This window comes from Molossus molossus, unplaced genomic scaffold (genome assembly GCF_014108415.1).
Source record: "Molossus molossus isolate mMolMol1 unplaced genomic scaffold, mMolMol1.p scaffold_m16_p_1, whole genome shotgun sequence".
NCBI classification, from domain to species: domain Eukaryota; kingdom Metazoa; phylum Chordata; class Mammalia; order Chiroptera; family Molossidae; genus Molossus; species Molossus molossus.
Genome location: NW_023425344.1, coordinates 66,568,951 through 66,585,277, shown reverse-complemented (window position 1 = coordinate 66,585,277; position 16,327 = coordinate 66,568,951).

Genomic DNA, 16,327 nt, shown 5'->3' with positions numbered 1-16,327 from the left:
TGCATTTTAGTGCTAAGACAACTCAGGTTCTAGATGGGCAGAAAATCACTAAGAGTGGTGATCAGAGAAGATGCTTGGGTCCATTTCTAGCTACATCAAGTCATTTTTGAGATGTGATGAACAGTAAGTACTCCATATGTAGAGTCAGGTGCATGGACCCGCTTTGAACCATGTAATACAATCTTTTCTGTTTTGTTTTCACTCCACCTGATAATGCCCTCTTTACAGTCAGCATAGGACACTGAATCAATGATATTGAGGATAAATGTTGAGTGATTCTCAGATCTCTTTCTGGTCATAAGCAATAGCTCGTTAGATTCAATCTTGTAGATAAAAGTACTATACTTGGAATTTCTACCAAGTATAAATAAACCTTTGTATAGGTATTCATCTGATACTTATCTGTCACTTTTTCTGCATTTTCCATATAGTTCCTTGTGAGATAATTCTATAAGTACCCCTGTTGTTCTCACCTTCCATTAACTCAGAGATCTTAGTATCATTTGCAAATTTTAGAATTTTAGTACAAATAATGATATTAATACATTCCATTTATTTATTGTCTATTAAACATTTAAAATGTGTTCAGATTAATTATCTGATTTGATGCTTGTAAGAGTGTTTGCCTTTGTAGAAGCGATCTGATTGGCTAGAAACAAGAATGGAAGGGACTTAAATTTTCACATAAATAAACTTTATAACTTTTAAATTTTGTATCATGAGTGAATTAGTTATCTGTTACTGTGTAGAAAAATTACCACAAATGTAGTAGCTTAAAACAACACACATTTATTATCTCAGAGTTTCTGTGGGTGAGGGGTCCAGGCACAGCTTAGCTGGGTGTTCTGCATCAGGGTCTTCACAAAGCTGTAAGTGAGATGTTGGCCAAGGCTGAAGTCTCATCTGAAGGTTTGATTGTGGAAAGATCTGCTTCCAAGCTTATATGCTTGGTGCAGTTTCTCGAAGACTGTTGGACTGAGAGCCTCAGCTCCTAGTTGTTTTTTGGCTGGAGGCTTCCCATGTTCCTCTCCAACATGACAGTTTGCTTTATCAAAATACAAAAACCGAGAGGGCTATGGAAGGAGTCTGCTAGCAAAACGGAAGTCAACATTTTATGTAACCCAATCGTGGAAATGATATCCCATCACTTTTGCCCTATTGTGATATTTAGATCAAGTTGTTAGGCCATCCCACACTCAAGGGGAAGGAATTAGATAAAGGCATGAATACCAGGAGTTGGGGAATCATGGGAGAGACATTTTAGAGTTTCTCTGCCGCAACGTGTGTGGATTAACCATTTAGAAATAAAAGTGTATTTAGACATCTAAGTTTTTAAATGAAAATGAAAGTTTCAGTATAATATGTGAAATATGATTCCATTTTTTAAAATGAAAAAATAACATGCAAATATACATTTATGTATATAAATGCATACAAAAGAATGGGAATGCTATAGATCAAATGGTTACTGTCCTCGTCCATCAGGCTGTTATAACAGAATATCATAAACCAGATGGCTTATAAATAATTTATTTATCATTGTTCTGGAGGCTGGGAAATCAAAGATTATGGCACTGGCAGATTTGACATTTGGTGAGAGCCTTCCTCTTGGTTCATAGATGGTCATCTTGCTGTTTCATAACATGGCAAAAGGAGTGAGGGGGTTCTCTGGGGTCTTTTTAACAAGGCAGTAATCCCATTTATGAGGCCTCCGCCCTTTTGACCTAAGCAACTTCCAAAGACTTCACCTCCTAATACCATCACATTGAGGATTAGGTTTCAACATATTAATTTTGAGGAGACACAAACATTCAGACTAGAGCAGTTCTCAATAATTACTTCTATAGATGGGAGTAAGAGAGGAATGAGTATAAAGGAACTTACATAATTTAATCGAGCTCTTTGTTTTCTTCTGAACATCATGAGAAAGGAATTAGGATCATTTTATAAAGTTGGAGAGGATAAATGGCGTTCTGATGGCATATGGTCACTTAACTGCAGGATCAAGACTCAAGACACAGTTCTGTATTTTCCTCTTTACTTATTAGATTATTTATTTCTAAACTAAAATCGAAAAAAACTGTTTATAAAAATGATAGATGTTAGTTACTCTGCTGATGCCTGGCTAACCTCACTGTTTGGCCATCTCTAACCAATATGTTTGGTAATTAAGTCATTTTAAAAATCATAATAAAATAGAAGTTTGTGTTGAATTCTATGGTAGGGTTGCCTGATTTAGCAAATGAAAATATAAGATGCATAGTTAAATCTGAATTTCAGATACGCAATGAATAATGTTTTTGTATAAGTATGTCTGACATATGCAAATATTTTTATGCATAGACTATTTGGGACATCCTTATACTACAAAATCGTTCATTGGTTATAGAAAAACTCACATTTAACTAGATGTTCTGTTTTCTATCTGTGATGCTATCCTATGGGCAATAAAATAAAAAAGTAGTGTATGTTCGTGGGCAGAAGGATGGCATAGTAAAATGGAATTTTAGAAGGATCAGTCCCTAATTCATTTGCATCTATGATAGCTCAAGATTCCTCGTTCTGCTCATTCCATGAACACTGGCGAATGCCTGGGGGGTGTGAGGCACCTCACCAGCTGCTGCAGACACAACATTAATAAGCTTCCATCTTCACCCTCAAAAGCTGAAAGCTTTTTTTCCTGGTACTTGTTAGAGGATTTTGGGGAGGAGGTGACTAAAGGTAAGATGTATAAAATCTGGTAAAAACAGATCAAATTGTTGTAAATATCTCTTCTTAGCTCTTAAACTTTCATGTTTTGGTGGGGAAGTGGTTTAAAAACTTATAATCTATAGTAGATGCTTAAGACAAAATATTTTTGAAAATTGAGAAATTAAAAAATTAGTTTTAAAGAGTTTGAATATTGCATTCTTTTATGAGTCCTCATTACCTTTTCTATTCTTCTGAGATAGTCGTTGAAATAGCTCTGTGGAAGTATAGAGAAGTAATATAATTTTACAGAATGTGATTAACCAGTATGTTTGCCAAATTTGACTTTACGACTATATTCCAGGAAAAGAGAAAAACAAAACTCAATAAGGAAATAGCTTAGAACTAAATTTCAATAAATGTCCCAGAGATGAAACTTTGTGTCAAGGTCCTTGGCACACTGATTTAGTAGATTCGATTTTTGCAATTTTAAACACATTATTCCTTGAAGCTTATCCTGATGATGTAACATAACTGGAGGACTGGCCAGTTACTGCAGGAGTTTTATAGTTCTATATTTTCAGATGGATTCACTTGAAATATGGCCTTGGAGGAGCGCTCTATGGATATCCTAGACCGCCGGAAAGATGAACAAGCACATTAAGCCTGAAACATTTCTGGTGGCAAAAATGACAAAATTGTAACTATTCTACTTGAGGCATATTATAAGAAGGCAAAATGCTGGGAAAAATAGAAGGCAGTAAAAAGAAGAGGAAGACCGAATGTGAGATGGACTGCCTCCATAAAAGAAGCCGTAGGCATGAGTTTTCAGGAGCTGAACAGGGCTCTTGAGGGCAGGACGTCGCAATATTGCTCATTCATAAGTCTCCAGGTGTCAGAGCTGACATAATGGCATGTCTCTGATGGGGAAGAGATGACTGTGTAGCCACACAATAGCAGAAGAGAGAATGGCAGTGTGCCATCCAGGGCCAGGTTGCTGTCAGATCCAGTCCTCCCATTCTCCTTGCTCAGCTCTGGATTCCCAAGACCCCATGTCATCTCCTCTTTGGCTGTGGATGGCACTTGCAGGAGAGACACAGGCAGGAGGAAGGGAGGAGCCCCGCTGGGTATTTCTTCTTCTCTTTCTCTGCATTGGGTGCATCTCTGACAGTGCCTGTGCCTTCTTCACAACCCCAGTTTTCGCCTGGTGACCTCGGGCTCTGGACTCTAGTACCATTTCCTTTCCCTCCTCTGCTTTACGGAGGGCCGTGGCTAACTGATATTGCTTCATGGAGTCTCTTTGGCTCCTCAGATCTCTCATCTTCCATAATGTCAGTTCCCTGTGTCAAATTCTTTCTGTGTATGTTCTTGAAAGGATTTCTAGTTTTCTGGATTGACTTTGCTTAATATAGAGAACATAGAAAATTTTAGGAGAATATCAAGAAATTAAGGATCTATCTTTTTCTCTCTTTGACATAGTCTTCAGAGAATTTCAGATAAACAAATGAACGACTGTTCCCTTAACACTGACACGCTCTGTTTCACGGGTCAGAGACTGCTCAGGGTCCCTACAGAGCAGATGATTCCTAAGAACATTTGGAATGAACCTGTACTTGGCCTCAAATCTGTTTTCCTTTATTTTCTCAGTGAACACAGACAATTCCCTTTTTTTATAATGAAAGTGAGGTGCTATCCTTTCTAGAACAATAATTTTTCTATGAATATGTAAGGGAAAAGAGAATAAAGAAAGGCAGAATGAAATGGGGCTGGACTTTAGAGATGGAGAAAGGAAATAAAGATGACTGGGGATCAGATAATATGGACATCCTCTTTAAGAGAAGGATAATAGTTTTGTTTAAAAGAGGATTTAAAAATCCATTTTCTCTGGGATGTTCATAACCCTGAAGCTTGTTAACCTATTTCAAATACTTGAATAAAATCATAAATCACAGTAAATATAAAAAATGATGGGTTTTTTTGGTGTATATTGGAAATATTAATCATCACAGCCTCTCAGTGAACCCTTTGCTCTCCAGCAAAGGAAAGGAAAATATTTCATAGTGAAAGCAGGGAGCTTGACAAATGGGCAGCAATAGCACCACCCTGCTGGAGGGGAGGAGGCGTCCCGTGGCCTTGATTGATGGAGGTGTAAAATGCCTTTCTCACAGGTACTGAGAACAGACTGATGGCTGACAGAGGGGAGGGGGTTGGGGGGCTGGGACATAAGGTGAAAGGATTAAGAAGTACAATCTGGCATTTGCAGAATAGTCACAGAGATATAAATTAAAGCGTAGGAAATATAGTCAATAATATTGTAATAATTATATATAGGGCCAGATGTGTACTTGAAATATCAGGGGGACCACTCTGTAAAGGACACGATTATCCAGCCACTATGCTGTACATCTGAAACTAATACAGGATAATACTGAATGTAACTGTAACTGAAAAAAAAAAAAAAAAGACTTAATTTATTTATTCTTAAATGCCTTACTCTGGACATTTACTTACAACTTTATGAGTTAAGGGCCTTGTTAGCTGACCTGTTAGGAAAGGTCAACCACTGAATTAGGATTTGTGTGAATTACAAATGCGCTCACTGCTTTCTGGAATTAAACAGAAAGAAGACAAGGCCTTTCTTAAGTGTCCCCACGTTATATTGCTACACAGTTCACCCTTACCCCAAAGGCAAGGGCCTTGTGGCCAGGCTGCTCAGTTCAAACGCTGCTTTGCTCACTTCCTAAATGAGGCACTTTGGCCAAGTTCATTAACCTCGAGGGGCCTCCTTTGTAAAACAGGTACAGCAACAGCACCTCCTTCAGAATCTCATTGTGAAGATTCGACGTGCTCATGAATAGAAAGCTTAGGCCAGATCTAGAACTTAGTAAGCACTCAATAAAGGTTAAATATTATAATTTCTCGGAAATGATACCTATGATTTTAGAGTTTGTGTTAAATTCAAAGTATGGGAAATACACTTTAGGTAAATGCATAAAGTTTTATACCATATTAAATGTAAGAAATCATGCTGGTTTATAACTTGTTCTGTCTTATAAGCAAAGGTGAAGAAAAAGCTCTACAGTGACAGCTGGGAGATTTAACAAATAGGCAGCAAGAGAAAAACACTAAAAAATAAAATTCCTTTCTTCAGGCACATTCTGCACATACATGTGCAGGGACATGGGACTGCGTTTGTGGTAGCAAAGTAAGCAGGATAATTGGGATTGGGAAACCTGTAGCCAACTAGAGTCACTGCATTTAGAAGGACAACATATTGGGAAACAATTAGGTCTGAAACTGTGGTTAACATTCAGCTTGTGCTCACTCTGTTTCCTGAGAGATTTTAGCTTACTGAAGTCAAATGACTTTTTTTTTAACAGATGGAAAATTATGAGCTGTTTAGGGAAATAAGCACATGTCTTAATTGGGCAACATCACCTTTTCTGTGGGAAGTGTAAATGAAATTTTAAAAAATAGTTTACATAAAAAAAATTGATTGAAACTTTCTCCCTCTGTCTCCCTCCCTTTATTATTATTATTATTATTATTATTATTATTATTATTCTTTTCTTCTTCTTCCCCTTTCTCTCTCTCTCTCTCTCTCTCTCTCTCTCTCTCTCTCTCTCTCACTATCATTGTTTAGACCCCAATTTTGTAATAGGCTCTGCTATAATGACTTTGATGGTTGATGGGGTCTATTCAGGATATCCCATATGAGAACTCTGGGAACAAAAGACTTAATTGAAAATAGCTAAATATCCTTATTTATTAATGCATATAGGCTTAAGAAAGTGTAAATAACTAAGTGCATGCTTTCAGAGAATTTATAATCATACTTATCCCCTCCAGAACCAAACCCACACTTGTTAACTCAAATAAGTTGGTTTCCCATCTCTCCTGACTCATCTGGCTGGAACAAGTTTTCATGCCTGTGTGGGGCTGACCACATGATTCTTCTAGGAAAAGATAGGGAACACATCAATGTGGTTTAGCTTATGAGCATTGAGCAGTACTTCATAGTGAGTCTATTGTTCTACCTGTGGCACTTTATGCCAAACACAAGCCTGCTTTTTGTTTTGTTTTGTTTTTGCTTTTTTATTATTGATTTTAGAGAGAGAAAGAAAGGGAGGGAGGGAGGGAGGGAGGGAGGGAAGGAGGGAGGGAGAGAGGTGAGAGAGAAATATCAGTTGGTTGCCTCCTAACCAAATCTGCAAACTAGGCATGTACCTTGACTTGGAATTGAATAGATGACCTTTTAGTGCACAGGATGACACTCAACCAACAGAGCCACCCAGCCAGGGCAAGCCTTGTTTTGACACCAATTCCTCTTCCTTAGTATTTGGAACACCTGTGTATGACCTTTGACTTGTTTAATGCCCTCACCTTCTCAAATGTGCAGTGGGCACACAGATCATTTTTTAAAGATGACTATAGGGCAACTTTTTCACAACTGGAAATAAGATCACATGGTTGCAAGTAAGAACAATGAAAGTGAATGGCCACTTTGTACCCGGGCATGAAGGGAGATGGGTGGGGGCCCAGAGCCCAGTTCACCGCCTTTCTCCTGGTTTTATTTATATGGTCTGTGGAACTGCTGCCACCTCACTGCGCCTGGACTCCCTCTTCTGTGAGACTCTGCATCATTTTGCAAACACTTAGAAGGATGCAGGATTCAGAGCAACTAAGGTAAATGTGATTAATCACAACTTCTTTTTAATCACTAGTTTCTGAGCAGAAGGGAGGAGATGTGAACATAGTGAAAACAGAGAATTTTGACAAATGGGCCTCAATAGCACAAAGCTGAAAGAGGAGAGGAAGTGGGACTCAAGTGGGACAACCATTCCCTTTCCTGAGTGTTCACACCAGTTGAATGAGCTATGCACATGTCAACTGGGACAACCATTCCCTTTTCCTGAGTGTTCACACCAGTTGAATGAACTATGCACATGTCAACTGGGACAACCATTCCCTTTCCTGAGTGTTCACACCAGTTGAATGAGCTATGCACATGTCAACTGGGACAACCATTCCCTTTTCCTGAGTGTTCACACCAGTTGAATGAGCTATGCACATGTCAACTGGGACAACCATTCCCTTTTCCTGAGTGTTCACACCAGTTGAATGAACTATGCACATGTCAACTGGGACAACCATTCCCTTTCCTGAGTGTTCACACCAGTTGAATGAGCTATGCACATGTCAACTGGGACAACCATTCCCTTTTCCTGAGTGTTCACACCAGTTGAATGAACTATGCACATGTCAACTGGGACAACCATTCCCTTTCCTGAGTGTTCACACCAGTTGAATGAGCTATGCACATGTCAACTGGGACAACCATTCCCTTTTCCTGAGTGTTCACACCAGTTGAATGAGCTATACACATGTAAGAAGGAATGCCATCTCTTCCACTGCAGTGAAAGGAGCCTGTTCCCGAAAAACTTTTCTGGGTTATCTCTCTCCACTCAGTTACCACAGGACTTTAAATATGCCCCTTGTCATGGTAATTAACATTTGTTCTTCCTCTCAGTTGGATGAGACTGGGAGAAAAAAAGAATATAAAAATGAATCTAAATAAATAGATTTTATAATAAATAAATCTAAATAAATTAATTGTTATTATTTTTTAATCCTCACCCGAGGATATTTTTTTGTTTATCTTCAGATAGAGTGGGAGGGAGAGAGAGGGAGAAACATCGACATGAGAGGGACACAGTCACTGGTTGCCTCCCGCATGACCAGGGGACGGACGCAACCAAGGTACATGCCCTTGACCAGAATCGAACCCATGACTCATTGGTCTGTGGGCCAATGCTCTACCACTGAGCCAAATCAGCAAGGGCTAAATAAATAAATAATTTTGATAGTATGATCAAGGAAGGCCTCTATGAGGTGTTGATATTCTAAGCTGAGACCTAAAGAATGAGCAGAAACTGGCTATAAAAACAGGGGAAAAGAATGTTCCAGAGGCATGGAAGAACACGTGTAAAGTCACCAAGAAAAGAAAGGACCTGGGGTATGTACTGAGGAACTGAATATAGGCCAGTTTGACTGTTTAAACATTTGAACGTTCCATAGCGAAATAGAGCCTTAGGGAAGACAGACTCATTCCCAGAATAAATGTCTGTTCCAATGGACAGAACATTGCCCCTTCCATAATGGAAGTGTTTCAGTGTAATACACCTGCCACCAGGCAGCTAGCTGATCACCCTGGGAAATGGTGCAATAAGGAGGCTCAGTGTCTGTCTCTGCCCCTGGCAGATGAGGCACTCAGCCATGGCTCTAGCCAGTCTGCCTGAGTGAGTGAAAGTCCATGTCGCTGAGCCCATGCATAAACTCCATCCCTGGCACCATGATCACTTTGTTCATGAGCCCACTGCATGATGATGGGGGTGGGGGTGGGGTGGGGTGGAGAGGCTGACTGATATCCACAATACAGGTCATTCTACCCACCTGATTATTAAAATCTTCCTCTGCTAGCCTCACCATTTGGTGAGTATTATCTGGGACACAAGTGTCTTCATGATTTTTGGCCATTCAGAAAGGTCTATCCACATAACTCTTCCCCAAATTTTTTTGCGCCCAACTTTTCAGTAATGTTTCTTCCAAATTGTTGGCCATTACCCTACCCAACCCCACCAAAAAGGGAAAAAAGAAGAGGTCCTGAAAACTATTTCTAATTTTATTAGTTACATGATTCTTAAATACTATTTTTTTTTCTTTTTTCTTTCTGGAATATATTGCTTTACCAGACACAGATTTATTCATATCATTTAGCATACTCTGTATAATGCAGAAAACACAGAAGCTATTCTTAATTATTGAAAAGCTTGAACCATAAAAGGTAATTCTCAATTAAAGCTATTTCTACTTCAACTTTGGTTTTCTTCATAAGACATATGAAAGTTTATGAATGCATTTCCATTTAAATTCATACTTAAAAATTCAGTACAAGATAATCACTTTTTTTTTAATGCATCCTTCTTTTTTATCCCATCACCTTGAGGGAAATATGATCTTACCAACTATATTTATTACTATGCCTTCTTTTTTGCCTTTGTATACGAAACTCAAGGGGAAAAAGAACTTAAAGAGAAAAGCAAGTATTGTACTAACTAAAGTAGTCACACAATATTTTTTAAGTTAATTCTGTTAAGGTTCAAAATTTTGAAGTGGCAGAAATATTTTTTGTATCTTAATATTATGGTGTAGTTAATTATTTTTTTCAACAAAGGAAATATGATACGCAAGCATATACTGCTAACTATCAAGAATTCATTCATTCATTCAGTTAACAGAACTGCAAGGAGCCAAACAAAGTTCCTGCCTTCAAGGAGTTTGAATTCTAATAATGAGGTTAACTATAAAAAAGTTAACACATAAATATAATATAACATCATGTAATAAGTGTATTAGAATAGTGGATTGTGTGCATAGTGTAAATTATCAAAATACTTATATTCAGATTGGGCTGTTTTGAAAACTTATTTTTTGCTTTTTTAGAAAATCATGGGAATCCTGCTTCTTTGTAAAATATAAACAACATAGTTTGCTTCCTATTTGGAAAGTAACTTGATGCTAAAGAAGAAAGTATCGAGCAGTTATTTTGATTTTATTTCATGCAGCTTTTTTCAAATATGTGAAGTTAGGTTTGGGAAGACAGCTCTTGTCTCTTCAACTTCCTGTTTAAGTAGTAAAACAGAAGTCAAGAAAAGTCTGCTATGACCAAGCGATAATGACAGTTTATTCATTGGAGAACTTTTGTTTTTCCCCTGCCCATAAGCATAGCCTTAGGAAGATGAAACCCTCACCACAGCACATGTATACATTTTGCTGAAATGACAAAAATTGCATAATCTAAATTCTGATTTTAGAAATTGGGAATTAAACTGGAAAACTTAACTGAAACTGACAAAGGCTACAATTATAAAAACTTTAGTATTTGAGCCCCCTCCACTCCCCAAGTCAATTATTTGGGATAGTAATCACTAGAAGCAGAATTCAATAATATTTTAAACATTTATTCTTCAAAAACTGGTCACTAGATGGTAAATTCTACTCCTATTATATGTCATTCTTTAGCTGACTGGAAACATGAAGTGTTAAAATAAGTAGCCCTGTTTTACAGTAATTTGTTTTGCATGTTGGATAAGATAGTTAAGTGTGTTTAGAGGTACTGAAGTATTTAGACTATCCAAAAAAGAACCTTTTTGTCCACTTTAATTCTTTCCAGTATCTTTCACATTAGTACTAGGTTTTTATTATTGCTTATATGGCAACCTATCAAGGCAAAGATGAGTATTGAGACACTAGTCTAATCAGGGTTACTTGCTATTAAATTTAGGAGTATATGTCCAGCTGGTATGATTCAATAGCTGAGCATCAACCCATGCACCAAGAGGTCACCAGTTTGATTCCCAGTCAGGGCACATACCCAGGTTGTGCACCAAATCCCCAGTGGGAGCATGCGGGAGACGGCCAGTGGATGTTCTCGCTCATTGATGTTTCTTTCTCTCTCTCCCTCTCCCTTCCTTTCTCTCTAAAATCAATTAAAAAACCCCAAAATTTTAAGAGTACAGATGCAATATACATCACCTAAACTCTTGTTTTCTGTTAATGTTAAATTAGCAGAATATTGACGATTTATTTCATTGGAACTTTGAGAAGGAATCTGAGCTCGATCACAGTGGTTCTATGTAATTGTCTTGTATTAATGTGAGATTTAGTGTAAAGTAAAACACCAAATGATAACTATCTATTAAATATTTTTCTTTGTTTGTATCTACTTAAGATTCACTTTCCAGGTCTCCAACCCTTTGGGTTGTGGGCCTGGTCCCCAGTGTGGGGAGTGCAGGAGGCGGTCAATTGATGTTCTCTCTCATTGATGTTTCTCTCTCGCACTCCCTCCCCTTCCTCTCTCTCTAAAATAAATAAAGAAAAAATATTTTTAAAAAAATTTTTTAATGGAGCATGAGAATGCTCAGTCATTTTCCCATGGCTGCCCAATGGGCCAGTGGCATTGTGAGGATTTGATCACTATGCAATGTGTTAAGACATAAAATAGTGATACCATATAAACAATTAAGGATCCAGTGAATTCTGCTTGTATGAAGATTAGGGAGAACTCTGCTAATGAAATTATTTATCTCCTATGGATCATCCCATAACGTGGTGCCCTATAAATATTACCTCTGATTGTCTTCTCACATAAATATTACCCTTGCTATTGCTCTCATTTCCCAGACACAGAAAGTAATGCATGAATAAGGATTCATCCTGATTTGTCTTTTACCAAGAAACCTCAAGTCTTAAAGACATTCCCACTCCACAGAACAAGCCCCTAGTGGGAACCGAACCCGGGACTCTCTGGTCCGCAGGCTAACACTCCAACCACTGAGCCAAACCGGCCAGGGCAGAACAAGTTATTCTTGCTTTGGAAATTCTAGGTATCATGCACTATAAGGATTCACCACTTGCCCTGACAATTTTATAAGAAATAGTAAGTTTGGATAACATGTTAAAATCCACATGATGAATTTTATACTTCAGGCAGTTTGAATAAGTGGGGAGAGTACTTTCTGAACAAAATGTTTTCCTAGGAATAGTTCCTTCCTGTACATATTATCCGAAGGCTAAGAGTAGACTGGGCTAGAAATATTAAATTCCCTCTTCATTGTCATGGTTCTCTAACAGAACTCCCAAAGAAAAATTCAACAGCACAAAGAAATATGATTAATTATCTCCCTAAAACATTTGTCAGTTAGAGTGAAAGGTCTGGTTTCTCCATATTTTCAGATATGACAGCAATGCCATTTATAACCTGTTTCAGGAATGATCACATTCATTGAGTCTTTACCATGTTCCTGGCACTTGTTAAGTGCTTTACATATCTTATATTATTTAATCTTCAAAACATTTCCTTGAGGTTAGAGACTACTAATTTCTTATTTTTATGTTGTGCAATCACAGGAATAAAAAATGCCTACGAGCCCTGACCAGTTTGGCTCAGCGGTTAGAGCGTCGGCCTGTGGTCCAGAGAGACCCGGGTTCAGTTCCCGCTAAGGGCACGTACTTCGGTTGCAGTTTGTCCCCGGCCCTGGTTGGTCGTGCGGGTGGCAGCCACTCGATGTTTCTCTCTCTCTCTCCCTTACTCTCTCTCCTTCCCACTCTATCTGTACAAAAAATGGAAAAATATCCTCAGGTGAGGATAAAAAAAAAAAAAAATGCCTACGAGAATGTCTATTCCAAATAACGATTAAGGTAAAGCATGGCTAATTCCAGTGCTCAGGAAATGGGGGGTTGTAGCTAATGGACGTTTTTGAAAAGTAACTTTGTTATTCTAAATACTAATTATCATTACAACTCCCTGTAGATGTAAAAGTGAGGACATTGGAAAGATCAGTTATCAACACATCACATCATTTCTGGGCAGAATTTTTTTAAAACAAAACACTAAAAATAGAAGTTTTCTTTATTATTTCTATTTTTCTAATTATGCAATTTTTAAAAATTATGTAAGAGACCTCCATAAGTATCAATTGGATATTTTTTATTGTGTTTTGGTTTATTAAAGTTTCATTATATTTAAATGAAACTACTAAAGTTGGCAGAGGCTTCCCACTACCAATTACATTGGTTTGTCTGAAACTTGGTTTCTAATTCTGGAAAATGAGAAATTAGTAGTCTCTAACCTCAAGGAAATGTTTTGAAGATTAAATAATATAAGATATGTAAAGCACTTAACAAGTGCCGGGAACATGGTAAAGAGACTCAATGAATGTGATCATTCCTGAAACAGGGTATAAATGGCATTGCTGTCATATCTGTGTGTAACACACCTGTGTTGTCTTTCTTTGTTGCAGATTGTAATTTTCAGAGGCTGCAACAATATCTTATGTCCCATGTACTCTTCTTATAGTGTGACTTTGGCCTGCCTTCCATCAAAGGGCTGAAAGTGACCCAGCCCTGATACCTATGACATTCATTTTTCCATTTCATTTATTCCAACACATATTTCTGGAGCACTATGTGACAGGCATGGTGATAGCTTACTAGCAAGGGTAGAAGGAGTCTTTGTCTTCATCAGGTATAGAGCTTATCAGGGAAGACAGACAAACCGTTGACATCAATCATCCTAGGTGCTGTTATAATATAAATTTAGGATGCTATGGAGAGTGGTGGGCTGAAGCTGACTCTTACCAGTTCATGAGAACTCAATGTTAAATTTCCAGTAATTTTGCAAACTGGTTATTAAGCACAGCTATTATTAAAAATTAAATTATGTAAATTTACAATGAAATAAACTATATTAAAAACAAAGGTAATAAATGTTCAAAATTCATCTCTTCCTAATTACCTTGCTCTTGAGGTTATTTACATTTATTATGCCCGTTTGGCAGAATTGTTATACAATCCTGTGCTCTGTGCACTTCTCCCCAGCTCTGCATTTACTGCAGTTAAACATCTCTTCCTACCCAAACCTGCTTACTTCGTTCCCCTCACAAACGTTGATCCCAAGAGTACTTTTTCTTTTTTTAATTTTTTTTCTTTATTGATTTTAGGAAGGAAGGGAGAGGGAGAGAGAGATGGAAACATCAATGAGAGAGAACATCGATTGGCCACCTCCTGCATGCCCCCCACTGGGGATCAGGCCCACAACCTGGGCATGTGCCCTGACTGGGAATGGAACCAGCGACTTTTGGTGCATGCATGGGTTGACGCTCAACCACTGAGCCACATTGGCTGGGCTTAAGAGTACTTTCCCCCAAACTTCTGGCACAAGTATCTTCATCTCTTGTTTGATCTTCTAATTTTCTTCCCCTTTCTCCTATATTGTTCATTGCTTTCTTCTAGTCTTTTCTCATTAATCCCAATACTTTCACATATTCCTTTAATGATGTTAATTATAGTTTCTTTGGTCTTTTCTTCTGCTCTCTGAATTGTCTTGGTTTAATCCAAATTCTTTCTTTAAAAAAATTGGGGTTTTTTTTTTTTTGGTCTTAATCTTTCAAGTCGGAGGTCTCACTCAGACTGTTGGGTGATTTTTGGCCATCAGTTTTTATTTTAAAGTAAGGCACCAAAAGGATATTAGATATCACTTAAATGTATCAGACATTGTCCTAAATCCTTTACATAATTAACACATTTAACCTTTTTATGGCCTGAATTGTGTTCCCTCAAAATTCATATGTTGAACTTTTACCTACCAGAACCTGAGAATGTGACTATCTTTGGAGATAGGGTTTTAAAATGGGTAATTTAGTTAAAATGAAGGCCTATGGTAGGCCCTAATCCAATATGACTGGTGTTCTTATAAGGAGAGATTAGGACACAGGCCCACACAGAGATAATACCATGTGAGGACACAGAGAGAACATGGCCATGTACAAGCAAAGAGAGGCCTCAGAGGAAATCAATCCTACTGACACCTTGACCTTGAACTTCTAGCCTTCAGAACTGTGAGACAATACATTTCTGTTGTTTAAGCCACCCAGTGTGTGGTACTTTGTTATGGCAGCTCTAGCAAACAGATCTCAACAACCATAACAATGAGGAAGAAATCATTATGATCCCATTTCACATATAAATATACAGAGGCACCGGGAGGTTAAGTAATAGCCCAAAGCCAAATGGGGTGGGGTGGGTAAAGGCTAGATGTGAATACAGATAGTTGTCTCCAGAGCTTTTAACCAGCACCTCTACTGCCTCTCTGATTGGACATTCTCTGTCTTTGGGTGGGGTTTGTTTTCTAATGGATGTTGTTATTGTACATTTTCTCAGGGCTGAGCTGTCCTTTTTTAATTAGGATACTCCTCAGAGTCTATGTCTCCAGTTCTTCTCTTTATAGCCAGTTAATTTCTCTAGAGATGAGTCCTTCAGTCTCCTACATGGTGAACATATTTCTGGCTCCCAGCATTTGAAACCAGGGCCAGGGAAGGGGAGAAGGTAATGAAGTCCTACAGTTCACTGTGCAGACTTCATTTAATCTCACTTTCGGCCCCAAATGTCTCCATACTCGTTCCAGCCAGTATTTTCAAATCTGGAGCCTTTCAGACTGAATGCCTCTGGGGAACATCCTTCACACTACACCGCGGCAGCGTAGACGGTGGGGGTAAGAAGGAATAGTTGCCCTGATCAACAAAGTGAAGGAATTGACCTCGTCTTTTCAGCATAGGCTTTCAACTGGTGCTTGGTGTCAACCTCACCGCTCAATTTCTCCGTGAAAAAATACCTAATCTTTTAACTCCTAAACCCTTCTAATTTTCTCCAAAAGTATCACATACCCTCCTCTGTGCCCTGTGCACTTCCCTTCTTCCAATGTGCTCACATCTTTGACCACTGCTGTTTCCTTTTCTATTGTCCGTCTCTGAATTTATAAGCTCTGATATTCTTTTGTGGTTATGTTAGTGAATTTGGGAAGAGAAATAAGACAGGCCTTAAATCTGATGTATTTTCCTAGAGTTTATCATACTCCCTGTTCTATGAAATTGCCCAAGTTCTGATTTTTGGTTTCACTTGTACTTTCTTCTGCTATTGGCTTGATTAAATTGATTATATTAGATGGGAAGCATAAAGCAAGTGGACATCTTTTGATGTAGTTCAGACATGCTTTGCCATTATCAAACTAGGATGGATTGTA